Source organism: Microtus pennsylvanicus, chromosome 5, assembly GCF_037038515.1.
Source record: "Microtus pennsylvanicus isolate mMicPen1 chromosome 5, mMicPen1.hap1, whole genome shotgun sequence".
Taxonomy (NCBI): Eukaryota; Metazoa; Chordata; class Mammalia; order Rodentia; family Cricetidae; genus Microtus; species Microtus pennsylvanicus.
In genome coordinates, this window is record NC_134583.1 from 101,033,297 (window position 1) to 101,039,296 (window position 6,000).

The window sequence follows — 6,000 nt, forward strand, 5'->3', positions numbered from 1 at the left end:
GTCACACACCTCAACAGTATGATTGAGAAGGATACTTCCAAGCTGTGGATACAGTTTAACCTTGAGAATAAAATGAATGGCATAGAGAATGAGTATGGATTTTCAACACATTTACGTATTTGTTTTCTTTAAAAGAAACAAAAACATTTTGAAGTCAAGAAATATTTGGAGTAGTTTGCTATCAAATAGAAGTGTTATTATAGCTTTCTCTGTAATTTTCCATATTTTTTAAAACTCAAAAATTTATGAGGTATGACATCCTATATGACTTTTCCAAGCAGTATATTCATTAACTCTGAGAGTGTATGCATGACTGTTGTGATTGTCATTATTGTGTGCATGTTATGTCTTCAATTTTTCATTTCTCTATAGCTCCTGTTCAATAATTAAGTCCCAAGTTACTCAAAAATTTTCCTTCATCAAACACTGGCAGCATTTAACTTCTAACTAGTATAAACTATGCTTCTATAAACATTCTGATGCGTATCTTTGGTATTTTTTTCAGGTAACAGGTTATGCATATATACTTTAAACCCTATTAAACACTACTACAAAGTTTTCTAAAGGTATTGTAACAAGTTACATAACACAAATGAGGAATCTGGCTATTTATTAGCCATTTCTTTTTCACATTAAGTATTCTGTCATAAAATAGACATTGCAATAATTTGTCTTTCTGTAATAACTAAATAAAGAAGCCAATCACTCTTTTACACAAAACACATACACTCACACAGACAGTTCAAAAGTTTTCAGTCCTTTTTTTTTACAGAGTGTGTTACTGATATATTCTAGATGATTTGTGCAATGTTCACAAACACGTAAAATTTACCTATTAAAATAAGATAGTCCATTTTTCTTCTTGACAGTAAGGTAATTGTATGGCTATGATGAGGTTATGGGTTTGAATGTAGATACTGTTAGCAGTAGCGTATCCATTTTGTAAAAGCTTACTTACCCATGTAATGGGGGTGATGCAATTCTAGCCTTTTAGGACAGACAGGTGAAGCAGGTTTCCTGAGTACACGTGAACCTGCTCACGTGTCTTCCCTCCAGTGCTGTCTGAACAGAAGCCACATTCAGTGTGTGATGATTGCCACCAACCCAGTGTCTCAGGCCTGAGCATGAGGGTCACTGACAAGCTATCAACAGCAACTTAGAGAATTTTGAAACAAGATTAGTTTTGGGTTTGGTTGTTGTTGTTGTTTCCTTACCCTATTTTACTAAGTGTTTTGCTATTGTTGTTTGTGGAACCCAGCATTTGCTGTGACAGAAAACAAAATAATAACAATAATTAACAATAATAATGTGGAATTCATTTTTATTGAAATTATTACTATACTAAGTTTCTGAGATTTAAAGTAAATTTTAATTTCATGAATATATTAAAAGAATGTTACATTTACTTTATCCTAATAGCATAATTCAAATTGCTACCAAATAAAAATAGCTAATACATTTGCACTAAAATCTTGTCTCTATATCTCTGTGCATTTCTTTTCCAGATAAGAAAATATAAATATCAGAGAAGATAAAAACCCAGTGGCAGGTTAGCGTCTTCTATGGAGTTGCTTAGGCGATGTCAGTAAATGATTTGATGATTTCTTTGAACCTACAGCAGGACCATGTTAGGCTCTGTAACTTTAATTTTATCTTTGTTCATGATTGTGCTGTCCTGTTTTCCCCTTCTACATTTTGGATTTGTCACATACAGTGTTAGCATGAATTTTATTCTGAAAAATTCCCAGAAAATTAGGGGCGAAAAAAAATAAGGTATGTGTTAAGGTCAGCTTCTTGGTTCCATAAGAACAAAACTGTTATTCAAATCCAAATTTGGGAATTCCAGCTTTCTTCGTGGTAATTTAGTTCCATTAAGTCTGCATATAAATTCTTCTGTAACAGTTAATAACTTTTTCCTTTAGATTTTTTTCTCTTCAATATTTCAATGCACTTGTGACAGAACCTTTGATTAAAAATTCACATATGCATGAATTCAAAGCAGAAAGTTATTTGTTTGATCAACAGATTTTTAATTAAGAACATTTCAGCTAGCATATACTAATGTTACAAAATAATGAGCATCACTATAACCGGTTCTCCTTTGTGCAGCATTTAGTTTCTGCCCCTGGCTCCCTCTTAGGCACACTTCCACTCATGCTATTCCACTTCCTCCTCCAAACAGTTCCCCTCCACTTTCAGGTCCTTTGTGTATACATTTTAAAAATATAATCTCCACGGGAGATAAAATATGTGATACTCCTCTTTCTGTGTCTGACTTACTTCTCTTTACAGGATAATTTCCAGTTCCATCCACTTTCCTGTTCATTCAATTGCTGACTTGGCAGGAATTCTTATCCATTGTGGGAAGGATGCAAAGGGGCACATTGCTTTGGATAGCAGGCTGGCATTCTTTACAAACTCTAAAACCTAGCAATTGTGAGCTTGTATTTCTTAATTGAGTCTGCAAATACATGTCGACCTACAACTCCACTCAAGACCAATGGATCTAAGTAGATCTAAGATTAAAATAAAAGTATATAATATAGACATTATATATTATCAAGAAGCATAATTTTTGGGTGGGAAAAAATAGAAAATAGAAAAGCAAAAATCTCTTATGAGAATAAGCAAATGAACAAAATGAATAGATTCTCTCCAAACTGCCAACAATTTTTCACACACTTACAAAAGGAAAACAGAGACAATATCTCAAATCTTTTAGGAATCGTTGATTCTGACAAAAATAGCAAATCAAAGAACAAAAAAAGCAACATATAAATATTCAGAAATGCAAATTCAAATGCCAAAGTAAACAAAATTATTAAAATTAATAGTAGTGAAGGAAAGACTGTTCAAAGAAATGGTGGCAGCCTGGAGTCTGGAGAGCTGGCTCAGGAGTGAAGAGTCCTTGCTGGTCTTGCAGAGGTTCCTGGTTCAGTTTGCAGCACCCATGTCATGAGTATGTCCCTCCAGGGAATCTCATGTCTCTGGCCTCCCCTGGTACCTGAAGGTACATGCAAATACTCAGGCACATGAATGTACACATAAAAATAAATATGTATAAAAAAGGAAAAGAACTAACAAACACACCAGACTGGTGATAATGCAAGACCTCCTATTCTACCTTTACTGGCAAGACTTAGTTAAGGGTTCTCTTAAAACTAGGGATGTATCTGAAACAGCAGAGCTTGTCTAATATATATATACACATAAAGCCATAGATGGGTTCATTCTCTAGCATTGAAGAAAAGAGTCCTATTCATGGCCTGTGTATTTACTTTTGGCAACATCAATAAAATAAAACAGACAGAAGAAAGTAATTGAGAGGCATGGGCTGCAAAAGAAAACAATCCTGGTAAAGAAACCCAAGTGTCAGAAAGACACAAACAGTGTTTTGAGAGTGTAAACCCATCTTCAGCTGTGCCTTCCGCAAGGTTAATTAAATGGTTAGAATATCAATGATTGGAGACAGTTTGGAATCTTGCAACTCCAGAGCTAAATTATCATAGGCCATCTTTTGAGCCTTTTTTTGCCCATTTCTGTGCCTGACCTAATGACTTTGTGATTATTAGATAAACCATTTGGAATGTACAGGCAGAGCAGTAGTTTCCAGCCAACCAAACATCAGACTGTTTATACATTGCACCATGGATTTGGGGTGAGCTAAATCTGTGTTCTCCAAGCCATGGTCACTGGTACTTTATTTCAGAGTAAAGTCTCTTCTCCAATTTGAAGTGCAAGTTGGGTGTTTTGCATCAACAAAAGGCAACATTATGGTTATATTTTAAACGAGTACAAAATGGGCTGTGAATTTCGATAGTGGAGGCTAGGCCCGAGAAACAAGAGTTTGGAAAACACATTGAAGAAAAGGTTTTTGAGAAGTACAAAGGAACTGAACATATAGAGTATTGATTATAATTTTCTTCCCATGGTTCTGTTAAAATATCCTGACCAAGAGCAAATTAGGGAAGAAATGGCTCATTTTTATTTTTCAGTTCCAGATTGCAGGCCTTGATGGTGGTGAAGTCAAGCTGGGAGCAACTTAAAACTGCTAATCACAGTGCATCTGGAGTCAAGGAGATTGAGTGATGCAAGCATGCTAGCTTGCTAGCTTGCTCTCAGCCACCTTTCTTATTTCTTATACTGTTTATTACCACTTGGCAAAGGAAAGGAACTCACAAGCAGTGACTTTGGTCTTCCTACATCAATTAACCTTCAAAATTTGCCATGTAAATACCTAAAAGTCAATCTGATCTATTAGTTCCTTGTGAATACTCACCTCCCCAGATTCTAAGTTGTGTCCAGTTGACAACAGTCAGCAGAGGACACTGGAAAGATGGCTCAAAGAGGGGATGATGGGAAGAACCAGGGAGAAGAGAGTTTCCTCCAGGCTAAGAACTATGGCCCTGAGAAGATCTTTCCTTACAGCTCTGGGAATGAATGATCCCTGCAAGTTGTGGACTGTGTCCAGTTGTTGCAGGTTGTGGGCTGTGTCCAGTTGTTGCAGGTTGTGGGCTGGGTCCAGTTGTTGCAGGTTGTGGGCTGGGTCCAGTTGTTGCAGGTTGTGGGCTGGGTCCAGTTGTTGCAGGTTGTGGGCTGTGTCTAATTGTTGCAGGTTGTGGGCTGTGTCCAGTTGTTGCAGGTTGTGGGCTGTGTCTAATTGTTGCAGGTTGTGGGCTGGGTCCAGTTGTTGCAGGTTGTGGGCTGGGTCCAGTTGTTTCAGGTTGTGGGCTGGGTCCAGTTGTTGCAGGTTGTGGGCTGTGTCTAATTGTTGCAGGTTGTGGGCTGTGTCCAATTGTTGCAGGTTGTAGACTGTGTCCAGTTGTTGCAGGTTGTAGTGTCCAGTTGTTGCAGGTTGTGGGCTGTGTCTAATTGTTGCAGGTTGTGGGCTGTGTCCAATTGTTGCAGGTTGTGGGCTGTGTCTAATTGTTGCAGGTTGTGGGCTGTGTCCAATTGTTGCAGGTTGTAGACTGTGTCCAGTTGTTGCAGGTTGTAGTGTCCAGTTGTTGCAGGTTGTGGGCTGTGTCTAATTGTTTCAGGTTGTGGGCTGTGTCCAATTGTTGCAGGTTGTAGACTGTGTCCAGTTGTTGCAGGTTGTGGGCTGTGTCTAATTGTTGCAGGTTGTGGGCTGTGTCCAATTGTTGCAGGTTGTAGACTATGTCCAGTTGTTGCAGGTTGTAGTGTCCAGTTGTTGCAGGTTGTGGGCTGTGTCTAATTGTTGCAGGTTGTGGGCTGTGTCCAATTGTTGCAGGTTGTGGGCTGTGTCCAGTTGTTTCAGGTTGTGGGCTGGGTCCAGTTGTTTCAGGTTGTGGGCTGGGTCCAGTTGTTTCAGGTTGTGGGCTGGGTCCAGTTGTTGCAGGTTGTGGGCTGTGTCTAATTGTTGCAGGTTGTGGGCTGTGTCCAATTGTTGCAGGTTGTAGACTGTGTCCAGTTGTTGCAGGTTGTAGTGTCCAGTTGTTGCAGGTTGTGGGCTGTGTCTAATTGTTGCAGGTTGTGGGCTGTGTCCAATTGTTGCAGGTTGTAGACTGTGTCCAGTTGTTGCAGGTTGTGGGCTGTGTCTAATTGTTGCAGGTTGTGGGCTGTGTCCAATTGTTGCAGGTTGTAGACTATGTCCAGTTGTTGCAGGTTGTAGTGTCCAGTTGTTGCAGGTTGTAGTGTCCAGTTGTTTCAGGTTGTAGACTGTGTCCACTTGTTTCAGGTTGTGGGCTGTGTCCAGTTGTTTCAGGTTGTGGGCTGGGTCCAGTTGTTGCTAAATGCTCAGTTACTGCTTTGGGATATTTATATTGTGCACCCCCAGAAACGTGCAGGCCTGGAGCTGTGTACTACTGAAAGAAGATTTTATACACATTTAGAAGAAAGAGGTTGTTGCCTTGTTTTCATAAAGAGCAAAGGAATAGAAGGAACCTTTTAATTGCTCTCTTCTTTTCGGTATCTTAAAAAAAGTTGCTTTTTATTGAATGCCTTTCTGGCATATGGCTATCTTCGATTTGACAAGTTCCT